The sequence below is a fragment of the Castor canadensis genome, chromosome 3 (assembly GCF_047511655.1).
Source record: "Castor canadensis chromosome 3, mCasCan1.hap1v2, whole genome shotgun sequence".
Lineage (NCBI taxonomy): Eukaryota > Metazoa > Chordata > Mammalia > Rodentia > Castoridae > Castor > Castor canadensis.
In genome coordinates this window covers 108231985-108257030 of record NC_133388.1, presented here as the reverse complement: position 1 = coordinate 108257030, position 25046 = coordinate 108231985, and the positions used below count along the sequence as shown (strand labels likewise).

The following is a 25046-nucleotide window of genomic DNA, read 5'->3' as shown; positions in this document are numbered from 1 at the left end:
ATTCACCCATAAAGATGAGTGAAATTATGTTATTTTCAGGAAAATAGTGGGTGGAATTGTGGAGCCTCATGTTGGGCAAGACAAGCCAATCTCAAAAAGCCAAATGTCACATGCTTTTGATCATATGTGGACTCTAGGACCATGAGAATGACGATAATAACGGAACATGAATTTTTGTAAAAGATAAACTGTCTGGGGCACCAGTGGGAAAGTGTTTAAAGAGAGGCATCAGTGGGTGAACAGCCTTGAAGTAGTTTATACATACAGGTGAATATAGCACAATGAAACCAATCACATAGTGTTTGCAAAAGGGGGCCAGCAGAGAGGGGGCTGTGAGGGTACATAATGGAGGGAATAAACTTGCTCTAATTGCACTCTACATAACTATGGAATTATTAAAATAAAATCCACTTATATTATTAGTGTAGGCTAATAAAAATCCACAATTTGAGCTCAATTAATTAAGAAAATAAAAATTTCTGTCGAAAACAATTCCCCAAAAAGGTTTACCCACCTATACAAAAACCCCAAATGCTAATAAAAATTTGACCAGTACCCCTCAAAATATTAGAAATATAAAAAAGCTGGGACCCTGAGAATTTAATTGCCCCAAAGAATCACATAAACTGAGGGTATGCTCCCTCAGCCATGAAAAATGCACACCAAAAAAAAAGTGCCCAGGGGAGGTGGCACAAACAATGTATACACATGTAAGTAAATGTAAAAATGATAAAATGAAAGAAGAAAGAAAAAAAATGCCCCTTCCTCTGGAGAGACTGTGGGTCATCTACTTCTGAGATGGCACATCTTAATGGTTAAACATGTCCAAGGCTTCTTTCCATCTAGCCTCAAAAAGACATCTTTAAATATCTTACTAAAAATTGAAATATTTCTCAATGTAATAAAAATAATAAACTTGGTTTAAGTATTGTGGCTTAATATTCTGCATTAACTAAATCCACAGACTCTGCTCTGCAATAACAAGGTTTCAACATACAGGTATACAAATTAAAATTTCTCACAAAAATTCCTCATGGAAAGCACAGTTCCATTATTATGCACAAATATTTTGTGTGCATGAAAGGCCATAAACCACCTATATATCAACCATCATGTTTCATTCCCCAGAGTCTAATGAACCCACAACATAAAAATACTATGATTCCCATGAAAACCACATGGAAAAAATACTTCTAAGCACCACGACAAAATAAATAAATGCAAAAAAGTTGTCAGGTCTAAAACATCCTACAGAACAATAACAACTCAACCTATTGTTATTGACTTATGAAGTATCTCTCATTGTCCTCATGAAAACCAGTACTCTACTAAGCCCAATTCTAAATTGGAGCCACAAGTTTAACTTAAGTAATTTAGATTGCTAATGCTTTGCCATTCCCCTTATATCTCACCTGTTCTTCCAAATATCAAATGTAAATTTATACAAAACTAAAAAAAAGATAAAAAAAAAACTATAGCATTTTCGCCCCATAGTCCCTAATCCCTATAATATCTTATTTCATATACTTAGAGAGATACAGTTGTGGTTTAGTGTAATTATTTGAGAAAATGTATTCTACATTCCTCTAAATCCAATATCTCAACATTTGGTTAACTTTAAATGAACCTATCCATACACATTAAAAATAAACTAATCAACTTCAACTGTTTTCCATTAAGGGTTTAAGGTTTTCTAAAAGGATAAAAATAGTATATCTATTTAAATATACTATGATAAAAAATACAAACTATAACTCTTAGCCAAACCCCAATACAATACGTAACTAACTTGCTAATCTATAGCTCCCCCAAATAAAAATAGTTAATAATACCTGAGCAGATAAAACTATGAGAGAAGGGTAATTAAACTTCACAGAAAGTCCTTATAATAACACAATCTAACATCGTAAACACAAGAAAGCATTCAGAACCACAGCTATGACCATGGTCAGAGCATATGCTCTCTCAAATAAAAAAAGCCTAAAATCTCTGTAATTACATAAGATAAAAACTAGCAACCATAAAAAACCTTACAAAATACTATCAACTTTAAAATGACTGTTATATTTAGTTAATTCACAATAGAGTTCAACTAATTCAGAAGATTACTTTATATTGAAAGCAATGAAAACACATATAATAAACTAAAAAGTCCACTAAATGAATGTGTTAAATGATTCTGACTGACTACAAAACCATTTTAATACATAAACATATATATGTTGGTATTCCTCTAATTAAATACCAAAAATTTACTTCAAAATCTCACTGAAAATAAAAACAAATATGCAAGTTATGTGACAACAAACTATGGCCCTGCCTAATTGTAGGGTGAAAGGAAAATATACAATCATACTTCTCTAGACACGAAAAAAATAGATACCTTACAAATACCACTAGCTTACCAGTGTTAAATCATAAATAAACAAAATCCATTTTCAATCAATTAGCCTCCAGTTTCATGAAGTTGGTGAGGGATTTTATATATTATAATGTACTCCATGCCACAGTTCAAGCAATGACTCTCCAAAATTCCAAAATAGAAATAACAAAACCATACATTCTTCAAACTAAAATGTACTAAACCTTCTTATTGCTGCTCAGGGAGGCTGTACTGTCCTCATAAAGCTTCCTTTTGTATTTAAATTCCAAATATCTCATTGTCTCCTCAGTCCTGATGGATCACTACAACCAGATCAATGCTATGTCTAATTGTCTACTCTGTACTAATGGATCTAAGCTCATGGACTTTTGAGCATCCAGGCTAAAAAATTATGATTATTGCCCTAATGTTTATATACCTACAACTTTTTACTCTTTATGTTGTTTTACTGGTGCACTATCCTTTGTTATATAACACATAACTTCTTTTCCACCACAAATTAACACTATTCTTCTTTTAGTACCCTATCCTGACATTCCAAAAGCTAACCTTTCCAGATCATCTCTCCACCAAATAGGGTACTCTCGCCAGTACCTTGTTAGGGAGACTGTTTTCCATTTTCAACTCAAAAGAGACATCCAAGTCAGATCATTCACCCTGCTTGACAACTTCAGACTAATGGACCAGAGTGATTTAGGGAGAACATAAGGGAGGCTAAAATAGAGACAGATATCATTGAACCAATGCAGGCCACAATAATGAGGATGGAGTACAGAAATAAAACATTGCACTTATTAAGCTTTAAAGAAGGCATTTGTTACATTCTTTCCAGTATATCTCCCATTAAGTCACTATACACACTAAACAACAGCAACTAGAACAAACAACAACCGAGTTCCTCTAAATTTCCTCACACCACATCCCTCTTGAGCAGCAGACCCCAAGAATGAAGATTGTTTGCTGAAGCATTCCTTTGGAGCAAAAATATGTTCATAAAAGTTACACAATAATGGTAATCATGGAACCAGACCCTTTGGGTGGTAAGAGCTCCTGACACACAATGCCTTCATGCTTGGATTATAATATCAAAGCATTTAATCAACAAAAGCATTAAAAGCTATGAGGGACCTAATACAAAAATACAACTCCAAACATAGTTCAAACTGAACTCCTTTCACTAAAACTTGTGACTTAACACCCCCAGTCCCCACCATTTAGTGTGCTTTTCCCTTTTTCCTATTCCTCACTTCCTTCCTTCCTTACCTAGTATAATCTTTGCCACACTTTTACCTCATAAATACTCTTAAAATTCTTATTTCTGATATGTGAAAGATAGAAAAATACATGGGCAATATGTTCAGGTTTTCTCCTTTGACAATCATCCCAAACCCATTCCACCAACAATATTACAGTGCAGCTCATCTGATATGCAGTATCCAGGTTTGTGAGAGTGGTGCCTAAACTGAAATTGCCAAGATTTTATTTTTCTGTGGAGATATGAGATGAGACCACATTCTGTCTTCAGGGGTGTTTATCATTTAAGAGATATTGAATAAATCATTCAGAGACATATTTCCTAACAAATCTTGCATGTACGCTTTTCAAACCATAATAGATACCTAATATTAGAGGAAAGGGCCAAATTTTATTCTATGTTTGATGACAATGTGATATAAAGCTTGTAGCAGTAGTAGCATAAGGAAGAAATTCATGTAATTTTTACTGTTTCCAATTTGAAGAAAACTATCTGCATTCTTATTTCTCCATTTGCCACATATGTGATGAAAAGATGACTATTTTTCAGGAATTTCAACAAAAAGTTTGAATTTTGTGTGTCCCGGCAGACAAATATGTATTTACTTCTAGCAAGGATAGAGACGTAAGCAGACATCTAGGTTATATCCTTGTATCCATGAGTTTGATATTGATTGTGGAATGATTATAGGAATCCTCTAAAGATTGTAAGAGTTCCTTACAAGTTTGTGTGCATGGACCTCTGTAAGTATTCAGTTAGTGTAGATGATGCCCAATGAAACTCAAAAACTGCAGGAATTTTCATATACATGGATAGATGAGACAAATAACAAATGTAATTTCCAGGATATTTTCACAGAGATGTGTCAAATGCTACAGTAAACTTCTATTATCTTCAAGAGTAAAATCTGTCCTTCAATGGTAGGTGCTCATATGATCCAAAATAACAGCCCAGGATTCCTTACATGCATCTACTAATCAAGGCACGACAGTGGCCCTAACACCTCTTTTCATTTGATGCTCTTACTAAGAAACTGAATTGGGTACTTATGACTCACACCAATAATCCTCGCTACTCAGGAAGCAGAGATCATGAGGACCAGGGATCTTGGCAAACCCCAGCAAACAGTTTTCAAGACCTTATCTTAAAAAAACACCCAACATAAGCTGGGTGCCCATGGCTCACACTTGTAATCCTAACTACTCAAGAGGCAGAGATCAGGAGGATTGCTGTTCAAGCCAGCATGGGCAAATAGTTCAAGACCCTATCTCAAAAAAACCCTTCACAAAGAAGGGCTGGTGGAATTGCTCAAGATGTAGGCCTTGAGTTCAAACTCCAGTACAAGAGAAAAAAAAAGGAAAAGAAAAAGTATCAAACATAAAAGATGTGCTGGCACATTGACTCAAGTGGTAGAGTCCTTGCCTAGTAAGCTTCAGGCCCTGAGTTCAAACCTAAGTACAACACACAAACACACACAAAAAGATTTTCTACTGTAGGGCTCATGGTGCAGCTCAAGCAGTAGAGTGACTGCTTTGCAGGTGTGAATCCCTGAATTCAAACATCACTCACACACCAAAAATAATAAAGAAACCATGGAGTGCTTAATGATTTTAATTAAAATAGGTTTGGAGAATATACGAAGAAAATTTAGGTTTAATTTTGGAATTCAGAAGGATTTATGATATTCTGGTTTAATGTCATGTTTGATGACATGGCAACATAGGAAGAAGATTAAAATGTTTTCATGGTTTCTGAATAGATTTGATAGCAGTTCCAGAAATTCTCTAAAACCTGAAACAATCCATGAATTTAGATAGGTTTATGGGGACAATAATAATGGTTCATGGCAATGGGAGGCATGACTATGTTCTGGTGGAGCACATTGTGTCCTGGAACATAAGTGCATGTTCTCTGCAAGGTTCTCTGAAAGAGACTGGAGCATTTACTCAGATTGTTTACTGAGCATTACTAACAATCAGGTAGATGATAAAGAGGGCCAAGTGCAGAGTAGACCATGTGATACTAAAAGTTCATGAGGTTTAATGGGGTGTGTGTGCTTTGTTATTGTCAAGGTGTTCTTTTTTTTTTTGCAGGAATTTTACGTAAGTCTTGCCAGATATCAGAAGTTGCCACATTCACTCATGAAAAGTCACTTTGTTTTCAAATATATGTTAGAAGAAGGATGTTGCATAGCTTCATTTCCCTCCACTTGGGATCTATATATGGTGAATACATGGATATATGTCTCATATTCCCAATAAAGAGTAAGATTTTCTTGTATCTTTGCAGATAGCAAGTGTATACTTAATGTTTCCAGTGATAGAGGCATAAGAAGGGATATACACCGTGTTCATTTATGTCCATTCCTGTAATTTTGACCAAAGAATATCTGTAGGCTTTTTGTTCTGGAAATTAATAGGTCTTTTAAAAATCACTGTTTATAGAGACTTTGCAAATATGGAGCAATTGTTGATGGATCACGAATTGATTCAATGACATTGGAAACATCCAAATGTGTATCGAATAACACATGAAACAATTTTTTTCAGATGATGTCTTTCTCAGAGTCAGGTAATGCTCAAATTTAGTCACAGAGATTGTCAAGAGAAAAATTTCTCCTAAATAGGTAAGCAATGAATATGAGATGAAATCTTACCTTCATCTACTAACCTAAGGAATGTGGGTATTCCTAAACCATCTTTTAACACACTTTTGTTGCATGTGCTTTGCTAAGAATCCTTAAAGCCATAGCAAATCTAATGAAATTGAATTTTAGTTTTTTCTAGCATGCAAATTTATGTGGAACCATTCAGTGCTGAAAGGGTTATGGTATCTTGTTTTATTGTCATTGTTGTTGACCTGCCCACAAGGGAGGAAGCATACAATATTTTCCATGTTCCCAATCTAGAAATGATGGCCATTCCTGCATTCTCTGTTAAGTAATCAATGAATCTAGGTAGAGTTTGAGGTACACTTCATAATGGTCATGGGGAAGGATAGGGGAAGGTGTCCTGGTAGAGAAAATGTACACTAAACACAATTTTGTATGTTTTTTTTTCTTAATCCAGTCATGAGAACATAGCAAATATTAGAAGTTTGTAGATGAAACCTAGGTTTAAAGTAAGTGGCAAACTTCACATAGCAGTCCAGACAGTCTGATCTTAAGCATTCTTATAGGTGAGTAGGTGGTGCCACACATGGTGTTGCCATGTTCCTTCCAATTCTCAATGGAGGCCATGTGGCTGTTGGTGTAATGCTTATAAGAGGTCAGTCTTCAAAAGCAGCATACTTTTGACTCAAAATCCCTTTTTGACACATTCCCCATTCCTAAACCCAAGGAAGAATCTCATCTCCCAAAAGGAGTATATAAAAGTTTGGTCTGCTCATACAAGGACCCGTGACTCAAGACCTTACAAACTTCTGAATAAAATTTTCCAAAGAGCAAGATTACTAACAGACATCTAGCTCCCATGCAGGAAACCAGCCCTCAGCATTCCTTTTGCCATCACAATTTTTGACAGCAAGAAGCTAAAATATTAAGAGCTTCTTTACCTCTGCCTAATTCCCCTTGTATTTGTACAATCAGTCCATTTAACAAAGTCTGTAATTCTGTCAAGACCAGCAAATAATGCCTTTTTCATCTTACTACACATGAGGAGCCACAAGTTAACATTCACTTTTTTTTCAGAACTTATTATTTTAAAAAATCATAAATTGCCTAAGTAGGTTCTTTTACTAGGAATTTTAGATCTTTTTGCCTCTGGTTTGCTTAATATAAAAAAAAAACCTTTTAAACACATGTCTTTTATATTATAAACTATAATTGCATGTTAATATGTAGAATTTATTGGTTCTTGGTATATTCAACCCCTCCTGCCAAGATAGTTATGCTGTTTGCAATAATTTTAAAGTTTTGTTTTCTTAGGGAGCCTAACCTAACATATACCATTATCTATCTCATAAACTGATTTGAAACAAAAAAATATATAAAAATTCTTTGCAAAATCCAAACTAAGCCTATACAACACACAGAATCTCATGGAATGGGAGGACTTTCCTGGCCCTGTTCTGATGACATGACCAAGATTGTCTATAAAGGAGGGCCATACATGTCAGCCATTACATTAATTGGACATTTCTTTTTTAATACATATGATGAAACAAAATCTATCTCATAAATTTTCTTAAGAAAATATCAATTCTGAAGAAATCCTCAGTATTAAAAAATTAATCTTTCAAAAGTTATGATTTTATTCAGTCCTCTCCAAAATAAGACAGCTGCCTACTGATAATTTCAATAAAAACAAATACTTACCATCATAAAAATAAGACTCTCTCCTGCCTTTCCTTTGGAAAAGAAGATGCAATGCCACCTCTGCACACAAAGACTAGGTGTCCTAAATTAACCATAAAACAGGTTGATCTAATTGGAGTTATTAGAGATCAAACACACTGTAAAAATGAATTGTTAATAATGTGTTAATAGTGCAAAAGATGACTTGTCATGAACTTCAAATCCTACTCCCCATTTACCATCATAGTCCACACAATTTGTCTCATAATGCCTTTTTTGTTAGACTTATAATTAAGTAGGAATTCTAGATGGCCTCAGAAATAGGCCTGGTATGTCACAAATCTGGAAAGAAGAGATGCTTTTTCACCAGACTGACCGATTACTGACCTCACTCTAAAATGTTAAGGACCTGCCTTTGTCAAAGCACCATGGTGTGCTTGGGGACTCACTCAAGTAGGCAAGCTCCTGAAAGCAAGTAGGAAGCCCTGATTTCAAACCCAGTAGCACAAAATGAATAAACAAACAAAATCACAACACAATGCTTTTGTGTATATAATTAATGAGAAGTTTGAATAAGAATCTTCTATTTCCTTTCTGTTGTTCCTTCTTCCATTTTATCAAATGTACAGAAGAAATAGAAACAAGATGTCTGAACCTATTAGTGATCCTCAAAATTTTCCATTAACAAGTATATTAAGTAAATAAAATATAAAGAATTTTACAAAACATCACCTTTACCATACAAATGCTCCCAGTGTAAATTTAGAAATTAAACTACATGTCTTATGAATAAAAACGTAAAATTTAATACTTTTTTCATTTATACCTACTTTACTTTTAAAAATGGTCTGAATGTACATGTATAACTTTTTAGAAATCATACCAAAACTGTAAACTCAAAAGAAATTTGAAATTCAGTATTCCGCAACATCCACATTTTAAAATACTATCAAAGTTGATTTTTTGAGAGAGACTTTAAAAAGCTTTTCCTGGTGGGGCACAGCTATAATCTGCAGTAGGTGATCATTAGAGAATCATGAATTTGGTGCCAAGCCAGGCAAACTTAACAAAAATCTTATGTCAAAAAACAATAAAAATCTGAAAGTGTTGACAACATGGCTCAAAGTGGCAAATTACTTGCCTATAGGTAAGGGCCATGAATTCAATCCCAGGTATTACAAAAAAGGACTAAAAAGACTTCCTCTACGAAAGTACCACATAACACTACAAAAACAAGTAAAGCAGCAACAAATCCCTAAAACACCAACTACTCCCACTATTTCAACTATCCTACTACTCTGGGTCTCTGACCACTGCCTCCAATCCTGTTGGTAGCATTCCCCCCTCCATCTCTCACATCAACCACAATATCACTTCCACTTTATCAGCCCCAGTGTTGTTACACTTCCATACTAAAATTATTCCCTACCAAAACAACAAACAGAAAAGCTTCAGACCACCCAAAGCCAAATAAAAAATTAACATGTAAAGATTAAAAACAATACAATTGCATGTTACTTCTGCTACAACAGATAATTCTCAGTATAAAACTAAGTTCAAGTGATACTCCAAAGATACTAATATCATAAATAATTTCAAGGCTGTAATTAGTACTTTTAATCTAACCTAGACAGATTAACAAATCATATTTTCAGATGACTGAACTTCTAAGACGAAACACAAACTTTGGACAATGAATTAGGCATATGCTGACAGTATTTGGATAAAAAAAAAGTGTCAGAAAAATCAGTGAAAAGAATTATGGATCCCAAGACCAACTTGAATTAAATTTGTCAATGTAAGAGTGCTAATTTCAACTTAAAAAGATACATATGATAAAGACACACATATCTGGACAGATTGTGGGTCATCTGTCTCTGAGACGGCAGACTTTAAAGACAAAAAATGTTTCCTGCCCATATACCCTCCAAAAGTCATGTTTCACTATCATATTAAAACCTTGTGTATTTCACCATGTAACAACAATCTAAGTATTGGGATTGAATATTCTGCTTTAACTAAATTCCTAGACCCTTTTTGCAAAAGCAGCATATCTACAAATCCAGAAAAAATAAAATGATTCACTTATTTCCTAACATACATGGACAAAAATTTAATTTCTCTCAAAAAGCCATCATAAAAGGACCAACGCCACTATTGAGACCAATATTTTAACTACTTTAAGGGCCACAGTCCATATAAATATTAACCTATGATATTCTGTAGAGTCTAATGAACCCCTAGTATATAAAGAAAAACCATCACAACATACCAAAAAAGACTTTATAAAAAGAAATCCTCACAAGTCACACTAAAAAATAAGTAGATGAAAAAATAAAACATCAGGTTTAAAACACAGAACAACCTAAACAATAACAACTCAGCCTATTATCATTCACTTATGAAGATCCACTCATTTTCTGAGTAAAAACCAATACTCTATGAAGGCCAAATGTGCATCAGAACCACAACCTTCAATTACTGAGCTTGAGACATGTAGCTTATTGTTGTCTTGCCAATCCATATCTAAATCAGAAACACGACATTCAATTAGCAAAGTTAAAAAATGTACATTACTGATGCCTTAGCAATCCCCTTATAATTCTCCTCTTCTCTCAAATGACAAATGCAAATTTATACAAAACTAAAAGGAAACTATATTAAAGTATATCACCTATTCACCCCAAATTCCCTAATCCTTATATTATTTTGGCTTAAATACTTACAGAGAGTTCTTGGTTTAGTGCTTTTATTAAAAAAAAAAAAAAAAAAAACTCCTGCATTTCTCTAAATTCAAAGTCTCTTTCTTTAAATTTTATTTTATTGTTGCACTGGGTAGGGGTACATTGTGGTACTTACTTAAAATATATCAAATACATCATACTTGAGTTCATCCCTTCCACCACTCTCCTTTATCCTCTCTTCCCCTATTTAAGAAATAGTTTTAACTGGTATATTTTTTCCATTTATATTCATGTGTACATGGTATTTGCAACATATTCACCCTCTTACACCTTTTCTCTACCTCTTTCCCCCTCACTGTTATCAAACCCCCATGCAGGACCTGTTCCTCCCTCCTGTTTTCTGATTTTGAAAAAGAAAGAAAGGAAAAATAAATGACATTTTTGCTTATTTAAGATAGCTACACAAGGAATTTCCCTATGGATTTCCATGCATAAATGTATTATAGCTCAATTTGGTACATTTCTTCTGTTTTTCTTCTTTCTATGTAATAATAATAATAATAATAATAATGATAATGATAACAATAAAATTATTTAATAATTTATGTAATAATTTATAATAATATTAATATATTAATAATAATTTTTAATAATAATTTATTTAATAATATTATTAAAATTATTTTTTTATTATTATTATTAACTTTGTTGGGACTGGATTTGGCCTCACAGATTTGTGTTTGCAAAGTAGTACCTCTACTGCTTGAACCACACATGCAGGCCATTTCGCTCTAGTATTTTGAAAATGGGGTCTTGTGAACTATTTGCTCAGGCTGGCCTTGAGCCATAGTCCTCCTAATCTCAGCAGCACAAGTAAATAGGATTATAGAGGTGAGACACCTCCACCCAGCATCTTTTAGTTATGTTAAATAAACATATCCAGGTGCTTTAACAACAACCCAATATAGGAAACTATTTTTCTTCAAGTATGCAAACACAGTCAACATATATTTAAACATATAGTGGATAAAAAAGCACAATCTACAACTCTTAACCAAAAGCCCAATACAATATGCAAATAATTTGTGAATCTATAGACCCACACAAAAATTAAAATTTGAAAAATTAATAATATCCAAATAGGCACAACAAAATAAAAATACAGCTAATATCTCACTGAAAAACTCATAATTAAACATGACTGTTATGTGACAATAGTCTATGGTCATGCTTAGACCTAAGTTGATAGGTAAATGTACTATCACATGACCTTAGATAAAAAAAATAAAGATCTTACAAAACCACCTAAATTACCAGAATTAAATCATACAAAAGATTTAATTTCAATGGGTATGATCACTTATTTTCATCCCTTCAATAATATTAGAAGTATAACATATAAAATCCATCACTGAAATAAAATGTTCTTAAACCTTATTGCTGCTTAGGGAGGAGTGAATACCCTTATAAATCTTGCGTGGTATGTTTATATTCCAAATATTTCAGTGTCTCTTTAGTGCTGCAGCATCTGCAGAACCAGATCAAGGTTATGTCTCATTGTCTACCCTGCATTATAATCTTCTAAGCTCATGCATTTCTGGTAATACATCCTTAACAAAATCATAACTAGTTAAGTGATTATGTATCTACTAGTCTGCTACCCTTTGTTTTTTTATTGCCTGTCTTCTCTAATATATCACATAACTTCTTTTCAAATATAAAAACATACCAAAATGTTAGTATTGTCCTATCTTGATTGCACAGGGCCTAGCTTTTAAATGTTACTGCTCCATCAAAAGGGTGTGATTGTCAGTAGTTCCTCCTTTGGCAGGGCTGATTCCCCTATGCAACTGAAAAATGTCTAAAAAATTTGACCCCTCAAGATTAAGGGGTCAAAGTCAATTAGTGGGAAAATAAAGCAGGCTAAAATAAGGACAGGTGACATTGAACCCCAATTAAAGCCAGAATAAGGAGTAGGGAGTAGAAAATAAAGCAATGTATCAACAATTCTTTAAAGAAAGCATCAGAGGCATTCTTTCAAGCTCACTTTCCATTAAGCTACTATGTATAGTAAACAACTACAACAGCACTGAAAAAAAAACACTTCCTTAAAATTCCTCTGACCTTGTGCCTGTTGAGTAGCAAGCCCCAAGAATGAAAAAGGCATGATGTCTCAATGCTTTTGCTCAAAAATATGCCCATAAAAGTTACAAAATATAAGCAGCCACAGAATAACCTTTGGTAAGGTCTGCCAAGACATAATGCTTCTTTCATGGTTGGATAATAGCTTCAAAGTATTACAATAACAAAAGGACTAAAAGTAACACAAGTCCTAATTCAAAAACACAACTCCCAAAATAGGCTTTATGTAAGCTCTACATCAACTTTGCTAGTGAAGAGTGATGAAATGCTGGTACATTCAGGCTTTAAACATCTTCATAATTTCCAATATACGTGATCAATATGAGTCACATATTACCCAACATATTTCCATGCATTTCTCTCAAACCATAATTACTAATTAATGTTGGAAGAGGCCAAATTTTACAGTATGCCTCCTGTATGACATTAAAGTTTATAGTGGTAGATAAAATGGAATTTTCAGATACACAATTGAGGAATATTTTTTGCACTTCTTCATTACCATCTATTTGACATATATGTTATGAATATATGTCTTTCTCCCTCACATTTTTCTCAAGAGTTTGTTTTTTTTGTAAGCCCCTACAGACAAATAGTTTGTGTTTATTTCTCTCAGTAACAGCTGCATAAGCAGACATTCATGCAATATTCCTTATGTTCATCACTTTGAAATTGATTATGGAATGTTTACAGATACCTCTTCAAGATAGGAAGAGTACCCTTACAAGTTTAGGTGCATAAATATCTGCAAGTATCCAGGTAGTGTACTTGAATCAGGAAGTGATACAAAAACTTCAGGGATTTTCATATAAACAGGTACTATGACACATACAAATAATGCATTTTCAGGGACCTGTTTCTCAAAGACAGGTCATGACACACAGTGATCCACAGAGATCTTCTAGAGTAAAATTTCTCCTTCACAGGTAAGTGCTCATAAGATTCTTAGTCAAAGAACAAGATGTCTAACCTTCTTCACTCTACAAGTAAGTGGTAAGTGTATTCTAAATCTCTATTTCAACATGCTCTGGTAGCAGGTGCTGAAATAAGAAACCATGGAATCTGTAGCAGTTCTATTAAATATGAATTTATAGTACTTCCATTGGAAGAAAATTGATGTTGAACCTGTAAACAGTGAGGGAATTATGGTATACTGGTTCATTGTCATTGTTGTTGCCTACCTACATAGGAGGGAGATTAAATATTTTCCATGTTTCCAGGCCTGAAAGGATGAGTGTTTCTGAAGCTCTGTAAACTTTGAAGTTGTATGTGGATCCAGTTGGAGCTGAAATGTCCTATCATACTGGATACAGAGTGGGAAGGGTTAGGTATCCTTTTAGGACAAGCTGTATCTAAAATGCAATTTTGTATTGTAAAGCTAACAAATGGGCCTATTAAGCTCCTTTTGGTAACTGAACCTCATTCTTCAGAGGCTCCCACCTAAACTTCCCAATCTTTTTCAGACCACACCCAGTTAGTAACTTCTGTCTTCAATTTTGAGAAAAGACTGCTCTCAGAAACAGGTCTCTGAAACCTGGACAATGTGCTGGATGTAATGATACCCATCCTACCCTCAGTGAAAGGAATCTACAGCCACCCATTTTACTCAAACAACCTTTCTACTACCTTCCCTCAAAAAATCCTTTAAAATTTCTCAATAATTTTCCTACAGAATAGATGCTGTCTATGCCATCTGACTTTTTCCTCCTTTAGAAAGTAAGTAAAACTTTTCTCTACATTACCTATGGCCCTTGTGAAATTTTTCATACCCTGCACAGTGGCGACACTACTGCTACCTAACAAGTATGTTTGCTTTGTTCAAATTCCCTTTACAAGAACAGAGTAACACTTAAAGGATTGCCAGAGCCTTACAAGATAAGTAACAACTGCACATGCGGCAGGGCAGACAATCTGATGTTAAATATACAGGTAGGTGAGGAGGTTGAGCCTCTCAAAGTGTTGACATGCTTTTTTATGCACATGCTACTAAGGTACCCGCTATGTTGGTGATATTGGTGGTAGGATTTTGGTATCATACCAACACAAGTTAGAAACAAGGTCATATATGAGTAATAACTTATAAAAGCAAAAAGGGCCACAAGTATAGTTTAAGGGACACTGTGTTTACTAAGGGAGTGCCAGGCCCTGTATACAAATCCCAGTTACAGTTACCTAAATACATAAAAAAATAAAAAATAATTAAAAGCATTCCATCTACTACATTTTAGCTGTCTTAGATATACCTGTGTGTCATATTTTCAGTTGATATACTCTTAAAACAAACACAAAATTGAAACAATGACTCAGGCCTATGTGGTTAAAAAACTGATGAGATCACCTGTCCAATTAAAAACTTGAAACAATCAGTACCTAGTGAGTATAATTTTAAAAATTTGCCCTACAAAAATAAAACTCCATCTTTGTTCTTAGACCAAGTGAAAAGATATAAAAACAACAACCCTGATTTAAGAAACCAACACATACTTTTTAAAATTATTGTTCTGGGTGGGGGTACATTTTGGGATATATAAAAGTTCTTAAAATATAATCATATTGAATTCATGTGGCAGTTCTATTTTTAGTTTATTGAGGAGCCTCCATAATGTTTTTCATAATGGTTGTACTAATTTACATTTCCAACAGTGGTGTATTATGGTTCCTTTTCCCTCACATTCTTGTCAGCACTTGTTGTTGTTTGCATTCTTGCAGGTAACCATTCTAACAAAAGCAAGGTGGAACCATATGTGGTTTTGATTTGTACTTCCTTTATGGCCAAGGATGTTTAGAATTCTCCATGTGTTTTTTAGCTATTTAGACCACTTTCTTTGAAAAAAGCTCTGCTCAGTTGATTTGCCCATTTCTTTATTGGATCATTGATTTATTGGGAGTTTAGTTTTTTGATCTCCTTGTACATTCTGGTTATTAATTCCTTGTCAGTTATATAGCTGGCAAAGATTTTCTCCTATTCTGTAGGCAGCCTATTTAATTTACAGACCATTTCTTTTGTTGTTCAGAAGCTTTTTAATTTCATGTAATCCCATTTATCAATCTTTTCTCTTAGTTGTTGAGCCATTTGAGTTCTATTTAGGAAGCCATAGCCTATGTCTAATAATTCCAATGTATTCCTTGCCCTTTTCTGCTGGTTTTCAAGTCTTATATTAAGGTCCTTAACCCAATTTGAGTTGATATTTGTACAGGGTGAAAGACAAGGATCTAGTTTCAGTTTTCTACATGCAGATATACAGTTTTCCCAACAATATTTCCAACACATTCATTTACTAGTGGGTCAACAAGAAATATCTGTCACAAAATACAAAAATATGCAATGAGACCTCAAATTCCACTTACAACATTAATAATTTGGAGTTTAGTGTGTGTAGCAACCAAAATATAATACAAAATTAGAAGTGGTTAAAAAAGGTGAATTATAGAAAAAAAAGCCAAGCCCCCCCAAAAAAGAAGTTTATGTTTTTAAGTACAGGGGTAGGACATAACTTTCCAAAAGTGTAAGTCCCTCAAAAAAGACCCAAAATTAACTGCACAAAAGATTTTAACAGAAACTCTCCACAATTATATAAATATAAAAATCTAGGACAGTCAAAATCTTAATTGCATGAGAGGAGAACATAAACCATTTGATTATTCTGTCTGCCAGAATAAAAGGTAATTTAAAAAACAAAGGCCTTTGCCAGAAACAGGGAGAGCTGTTCACCTCTGAAATAGCAGAAGTTTAAGACTAAAGATTCCAAGGTTTCCCTCTATTTGACCCCAAAAGTCAGCTTCCAGTATCTTATTTTAGAACCACAGATACTTCTCAATGTTTCATGAGTCCAGATTATCTTCATTTAAACATTGGGGCTGTAAATTCTGCCTTAAGTAAATTCTGTAGACCTTTTTCTCAAAAGGCTATGTATCAACAAAACTTCAATCATAAAAGATTCACACCTCTTCTAAGCTACATATAAAAGTTTTAATTTTTAACAAAAATTATTTTAACCAAAATGGCTGACTTCATTATTAAACAACAATTTGACTAATTTAAGGAAGACAATATATAAAAATATTTGCCATTTTATGTCATTTATTAAAGCCTTTTTAATCCATAAAACTAAACTAAATCCTAACATTTCCAAAAGCTCTTACCAAAAATAAATCCTTAGGTCTAAAACACAAAAATACATAACAGAACAATAACAACTTGTTCAGTTATCATTCATTTAGAAAGTTCATCTCATTTCCTTCATGAAAAACAGTATCATATAAGGCCAAAACTAAATGGGAATTAGAATTATAATTACTAAGTTTTTAAAATTTGTATTGTTGGTGCTATCAAGTTTCCTTATTACTCATCTACAATATTCCAAAATCACATATACACACCTTTTTCAGAAATAATTCTCAGATCATAAAAATCAAAAAACAGTACAAAAGTCTTAATTCTAGAGCATTCATATTTTGAAATTGAATGAAATTGATGTTTTAAGAGCCCTTACAAAGCACGGCCTGGTGTTGCAGAGCTGTAACCACACTACTCTGCAAGTAGAGACAAGAGAACCCATGACTTTGAGTCCAACCGAGGCAAAGTTACAGAGACTTAATGCGAAATTAAGATGAAATTTAAAAAAAGGGGTTGAGTATGACTCAAATGGTATAATGCTTGTCTAGCATTTTACAATTACAATAATCCTGAAAAAAACCTCCTCTTCCCCCTACAGCATCACATGCTAAGGCGAGAGCACATACAGCAGGTATGGGGAGCTAACACAGTAACCTTAAAGTGACAGAGGTCAGTATGAGAAGGGGATCAGGATCTAGTGAAAAGGTCAGGTAGAGATGAATCAATTCGGGATGTAATACACTTGTGCATGGAAGCAATGCTAGGAACCTCTCTGCATTGCTATCCTTATCTCAACTAGCAAAAATGCTTTGTCTTTCTTATTATTGCTTATATCTTCTCTTCAACAAAATTGGAGAAAAGGGAAGCACAGATTCTGCCTGGAAGGGAGGGGGGAGAGGAAGGGGATGGGGGCAGGGAGAGAAATGGCTAAATAATGTATGCACATATGAATAAATGGACAAAAAAATCCTACTACGCCAACTATCTTGGCCACTTCTACTAATCCAACATCTCTGATGCCTTTATCCGATCTTAGTCATAGGACATCTCCCATCTCCAATATCATCCACAGTCTCAAAACAAGTTCATTAGTCTACTTCAGTTATTCTTCCTAAATAATGTCATTTCCTTCTAAATGGCCCACGCTAAAGCTTCATACTATCCAAAACCAAATAAAATATGTCCCCTGAAAAATGATGCCTACAAATAAATAACAATACACTTGCAAGCTACTTCTTTAATACAAGTATCTCAATATAAAGCTGGCCTCAATTGATTCTCCAAAGACACTAAAGTATTATAGGTAATTTCAAAAATTTAAAAATCACCTTTAGTCTGAAAAGAAGCACAAAATTTCAACAGGTATACTAATTCTTTCTCAACCCTGAATTTCCTTCTCCGAACTACATCTCCCATCAGGTGGGAGAGGACGCCAAGTGTCACAGCGTGAGAACCAGTGGATATACTCAATGAGTGTGAATAATCTGGGAGTATGAGAAGCTATGAGAAAAAGCCAAGAAATTAATACATGAAGATACAACAAATATCAAACGCAAAGAGAAATGCAGACACACACACACAAAGACAGACAGGAACACAAGCACACACACGAACACATGCAAACACACACACACACACAGGCACGAACACGCACGCACACAAGAACATAGGAACCCTGCCTGTATTCAAGGCATGACGAATCTAAGCTGCCATAGCTGAAATCCTGGCCTTAAGCTAATGAGGGGACACTTGCAGCTCTCAAGAAAGGATCAAGCTTACAAAAACATACAAAGTGACTCCAAAGTTCATGCAAAGAAGACATACTACCACCTTCAGGCCAATGAACAACTAAAGCCTAATCTAGAGTCAATGCCTCAATCCATCCCTTGAATTGTAATCAATTTTGGAGGGCCGATGATGCACGGAAACACATGCATCACAATAGCCTGATATACACGGGCCATATTCAATGAACGCTGACTATTTCCTCCTCAGACAATTGATTACACTTGATCTGGGAATAGCATTGCGGAGAACAACCCAAAGTTACTGACTTTCATGAAGAATGCCTGACTGGCATTCTTTGGAGCAGAGTATCTAAAGGACACTGATCCAGGAAATATGTTAAAACACATGTGCCCCCACACATAAACACACTGTGATAAATGAATATTAACTACTTTCGGGTAAGTGAATTTCTGGGCTTTCATTTGTGAAAAGAACCTTGCAGCAGAACCCGTACTTTCGAATCCCTGGAAACACTGGTGAATGAAGTTAATTTCTTCAAACCTTCACTGCCCGTGGTTTAGTGGGCCCTGCAGACAAGAGAAGAAATTATGTCAGATCAACAGGTACCTGTGCTGTGCCTCCAGGAAAACTTTTCCTCCCTAGCCAGGCCACTGGAACCACACCCTGACATCACGTGGTCAGGATTAGAAGCAGAAACCAAGGCTGCCTGTGCACCACAGCGAGGTCCAGGAAGCCTGTTCTGCTTGGTGAGTTCCATGCCCAAATGACACAGAGGCCTGTGGACACTAAAAGCTCTGTGCCATGGGAGTTTAGACTAGCTGTGAAGGACGGATAACAACAGTAGCAGCAATAGCAATTCAGGATGGGATCAAGTAAGCAAAACTCTATATCCGAGGCCTGCCCCCACACCACTGACCAGGACCTGGCGAAGCTCTGCTGACCATATGGCAAAATAGTCTCGACAAAGGCAATTTTAGAGAAGACAACAAACAAATGCAAAGGCTATCCTGCAGCAGATCAGAAAGTTGCGTGAGCCCTGCAGACCAGTGGGGTTCAAGCTCAACTGGCAAAGCAGCAGGAACAAGGTCCTATAAACCTGTGTGTTTCTAATTTGTTACTGTCCATGGAAGAGCAAGAATTTGAAAGTGTGCTCGAACCATTTGGGCAGTTATTTCTACACGGACACTATGTGATTCCAGCAACACAAGTCGTGGTGTTGGCTTTGCCAGGATTGAAAAATGCAAAGCTGTAATCAGTCACTTTAATGAAAAATTCAGTAAGACCCCACCAGGAGTTTCTGCTCCTATAAAACCTTTATTGTGCAAGTTTGCAGATGGAGGACAGAAGAGACAGAATCTAAACAAATACATCCCTAATGGAAGACCATGGCATAGAGAAGGAAAGGCTGGACTGACACTCACTACTGACCCACCTACAGCTGCTATACGGAATGGTCTTATCCTTTACTATACAGTATTGAGACAAACCGAATGACCACTCAAACTTCTCTTACATCCTATGTTGCATCTCCTGTATCTGCCCACCAGGTGCAGAGTCCTTCTTAGGTGTGGCCTCAACCACATATCCTATAGCACCCTGGTGCCATCTTATCTCTCTTGGTGATGATGCATGGATGACACGCGCAGGAATTTCAGATGCTCAGGGTTCTTGAGCCTGCTCTGAGAATGAAAGCACAGGCAGACTCCAACAGCAGAGGTCGGAAAGATTTTATTTGTAGAGAATTTAGTTGGAGAAAAGAGAAGAGAAAGACTGCATATTGGAGAATGCAGGGAGACCTGGAAACAGGTGATCCCATGGGCCAGGGTGGGGAGTGGGGTTTTATAGCCTATTTGCATTGCCTGAGGGTGGAGATGCCTTTCAGATGCAAACGCATTTCTTAGGGAGGAGAAGTGTCTCCTTGACCACTTATCGCCCTTTTGGGACTTCCTGCAGTCTGTCCTTCAGTCCTTCAGTGAGAACACACCATGTCACTACAGCCTGTGTCTATATTCAGCCCCCTAGCCCAGCAGATGAATCATCTTTCACTAAGAAGAATTGGAAAATACATGCCTGCAATGTCAGCCATGCAGGATGCCTATTTGCTACAGTACGCACATGCAGATGACAGCAGTTCCTGTTGAGGAAGAAAGTGGTCAGCAGCAGTTGTCTATAGAGATGTCTAATGACACATGTGCATATATCTTTCAACCTAATAAGTAACTGTGAGGTGTACAGAAGGGTGTTTTTACATGAAGAAGGGTGTGAAGGATGAACAATCATGGATTTTTCTGATCAATTGTATGTTTTAAGAAATTATTGACAGTTTTGTACAGGCTCTTGAAAATGTTATTTATAATGAAATCAGTTAAAACTGTTTTTGCTATAAGTTCTATAAGGTACATAAAATCCTTAAATTCATCTAGCAGTTCTTCCCCTAAACAGGTTTATGTTAGTAAAAAACATAAAAACAACTACAAAAAATATTTTTAGCAAATGTTATAATGCAAAAAAGGAAAAAAAACTTCAATTTTCTGGGCATGCACAAAGAACACAAAGACTTATCCAAGTGCATGAACAGATTTTTATGGCTTTGTTCAATTTGAGTTTTTTCAGCTGTATGAAATGGGCTTTCTGAATCTTCAATTGTCTGACTTCACCCATGGTGTTCTGTACTGGCTGTGCAAATGTTGCTGTAATTCAGTGTTGTTGTCAATGTCTTTTCTTAGCTTTCTATTTTTCTTTCAAAAAAAGCAAAAAAAAGAAGTGTCTTCTGCTTTTCTATGAATTTCAGTTTGCCTTAGCTCTTGATGCTGTAGCTCTTTCAGTAAAAGTTAGTTCAAACTAATGTAGGATGCTTTGACCAAATGAGTTGATCTATTATGCCTTGTAAAACAGAAGCATAGAGCTTTTAAAAGCTAGTCAATAAAAGTTGTTGACATTTTGACTTTTTAAAATATGTAGCAGATGTTTTTAATGATTTTTCATATGATGTGTAAGGTAGTGAAATGCAAGAAGGGGGAACATGTTTTGTGTGAAACACATTTTCTGACTGGGGAAATTTTAATAAGGTAAATTGTTTGTAAGGCTATACAGCAACAGTTCCCTCTGATAGTTTGACTGCTTTAGGATATCTGCTGTATCATGCAATGTGAAGTCTGTTTTGCCTCTTTTCAGGGAAAAAAAACTTGATGTTCTAGATTTAGTGTAGGTAGTACTGTGACTGCGGGGGGGTCACTGAATATTTTGTTCTTCCTTTACACTAATGATAGTGCTTTAGAATAAGAATTATGCCTATGATCTGGCAAACTGAAAAAAATGTTGAAAAATATTGCTATTGCAAGTAAATGGCAAAAGCTAAAAGCTTTTGAGCTCAGCTTAAGATGAGATAGATGAGATACAAATAAAAGCAATATGATTGGCTATTAGTTCTCTCTCTCTCTCTCTCTCTGTCTCTGTCTCTCCCTCCCTCCCTCCCTCAAATTTGAAAATTAAATAACTTGGCACTTTTAATAGTGACTTCACCAAATACAAAAGGGCTGTAACCAGTAGCTCCAACGAGTCTCAGCATCACATCTTCTGTGCTCTTTATTTTTGCTGTATCAGTTTATGGTTAGGAGAATGTGCCTTTTTTTATACCTTCACATTTAGGCTTTATAATTTAAGTTGATGTATGGACATACACAGATAAACAAAAAAGCATGAAGGAAGATTTGGATTGAAGCATTGCCACACTTTTACATCATTGCTACAAGTGTTCAAGTGTAAAGAAAACCTAGTTTGACACTATAAAATTCAAGATTCATAAATACACAGTTATTTCTACTTTAGTACCTATGAGATAATTCACTGTACTTAAAGCTCTTTTATTAAGGCAATCACATATGCTTTGAAAGCAATGATAAATTAAGTTGTCTTCCAAAACTGTATACTTGCTTGATTAGCTATGTATGATCAGAGCCTTGTGTGTGTACTGGGACAGGTTGCTGGCCTTCCCTGTTCCCACAGATCAAATCCTCCTAGCTCAGGAGCTAAGGCTAAGCAGTTATTTCTTTTGAGTACTTCTTAGTTCTTAAATTTTATTGCATGTATTTGATTATAGGTGTCACAGACATTTCATAGTTTCAAAAGTCATTACTGCTCTGAGAAGTGAAGGTTGTGGTGAAAATTAAGAGTCATAAGAGAAATGTGTTTGTGCCTTTTGTTTTTGTTTCCTTTTTTAAAGTTGTGATATTGTTTGTTCTACACTCCCTGAAATATTACTGTTTTGTGAAAGTCCAGACCAAATACACCACCCTCCATGTACCTAGTACATTTGCAAACTTGGTTCTCTCACTACTTGATATTTTTGCATTAGTTAAGATAGAAATATGATAGCTCAGTTAGAAAGGGAGGGGAAATCTGCTGCTAGAAATGTCTGGACAAAGTGCCATACTGGTCTGGGTTAAGATTTAGGAAACATAACCTCTGTACATAAAAAAAAAATCAGTTAAACATCACATAGTAGACAGCCATTAAATTATTTAAAAGATTAATTTATGAAGAAAGGCCTTTTGTACAGTTTAAAAGTGGTTTTCATAGAGGTATCTACATGATCAAGAGTTAAATTTTTTACTTTTGCCTTACTAGTTCCACAAACTTGCCAGTGGTGACTTAATTGTCTGGTTCAAGATAACACTAGGTTTTTTTCCTTAGTACTTGTTAAATGCCAAAAGGACATTTTTGAACTGTACATTTGATCACATTGGTAGCTTTTTCTGTTTTATTTCTCTTGAGAACCTCAAATAAGAAACAGTTGAAATGTCAAAAATAAAAGAAAAATGGAAAGTGAGTTGGTCTTCTGAATAGGAGAGACACTACTCATAAAGCAATACAAGTCTGTAGGCAGAAGATTGATAGGAACCATTCACAATGGTTACCATTGATATATTGGTGAAGCTTGATAGAAACTGAGCATCTGACCATGGACCAGTATGTGATCATGGGGCAAAAACTGAGCACTGTAAACTGACTTATGTTTGATCCATCAAGCCTAATGTGATGTAGACCCAACAGTATCACAAACCAAGGTGCAGTATATACTTGAGATTCAGCATGAGGAGGTTCAGAGGGCACAGTTAAGTTGTACAAGCAGGAGGGCTGTGTCCATGTACTATTTAACACTGAGCACTTGTCCCTGTCCATAAATTCTCACTCATGACCACTTGAGGGATATTTACGTAACCCAGTGTCACAAAGATTTTTCTCCTGTGCTTCTTCTCAGGAGGTTTCTACTTTGTTTTTAAGTATACATTTATAATTTATAGATCTGTTTTAAGTTAATTCGTGCATATGACTTGAGATAGGAGTTACAATTTATTTTTCTGTTATTCATATCAGAATACATTTCATTGTTCTAGAAACATATAATTTTAAAATGTTTCTTTCCCTTTGCATTATCTTGACACTTTTATGAAAGACATTATGTTTGGATCTACACATGATCTGTATTATTGCAATGAAACATGTCTGTGATTCCAAAAATATCACATTATTTTGGTTACAGATGTTTCAGATTAAATCATATGTATGATATGCACAATATATATATATATATGTATATACATTGGTCTATACAATATTGGTATATACAATATCTATATATATTGGTCTTTTATGCTTTGTCCTTGCTACATTGTCTTAGAAGACCCAGTGTTTTAAATCCTAGCTACATGGGAGGCAGAAATGGGTGGATTGAAGTTCAATGCTATCACAGACAACATCAGTGAGACTCAGAAAATATGCTGTGCATGGTCTCACATGCCTGTAACTTAGCTATGGGTGTGGCACAAATAGAAGAACTGAAGTCCAGGCCATCCCTAGGCAAAAAGAAAGAAGACTGCAGCTAAAAATTAAACTAAAGCAAAATGGCTAGAGGTGTGGCTCAACTGATGAAGTGGTTGCCTATCAAGTGCAAGGGCCTGAGTTCAAACCCCAATATTACCAAAAAATTTTAATGCAAAAACTAGTTTTTGTATAATGCAGTTATTTATTTATTTTGATGGGACTGGGATTTGAACTGAGGGCTTCACACTTGTAAAAGAATTGCTGTAACACTTGAGCCATGCCTTCAGTCCACTTTACTAGTGTTATTTGGGAAATGGGGACTTGTGAACTATTTGCTGGCCTTGAACTGCAATCCTCCTCCTCTCAGCCTCCAATGTAGCTAAATTACAGGTGTGAATCACTGATGCCTGGCTATAATGAAGATATTTTTAAATATTGAAAGCACAAGTTACTCAAATACATGCATAATGACAATAAATCATGAGATTTTCAGTGTGAAATTTAAGAACAAATGCTAGATCACTTGCCCTACTGGTTGTGATGTCAATTACTTACACTTTGTGCATCAAACTAGCTCATGTTCCAATATTGCTTTCCAA

At 35.2% G+C, this 25046-nt stretch overlaps 1 long non-coding RNA gene and 2 pseudogenes across 2 annotated transcripts in view; 1 reads left to right on the top strand and 2 right to left on the bottom strand.

Annotated features, from left to right (window-relative positions):
• LOC109687981 (RNA-binding motif, single-stranded-interacting protein 1 pseudogene) overlaps positions 1–20844 on the top strand; it is a 39205-nt pseudogene extending 18361 nt beyond the window's left edge.
• LOC141421643 (uncharacterized) overlaps positions 1–25046 on the bottom strand; it is a 105982-nt gene that overhangs the window by 35459 nt on the left and 45477 nt on the right. The gene's annotated exons all lie outside the window — the stretch shown is intronic.
• The window catches only part of LOC141421642 (PHD finger protein 12 pseudogene), a 97579-nt pseudogene that overhangs the window by 27203 nt on the left and 45330 nt on the right, over positions 1–25046 (bottom strand).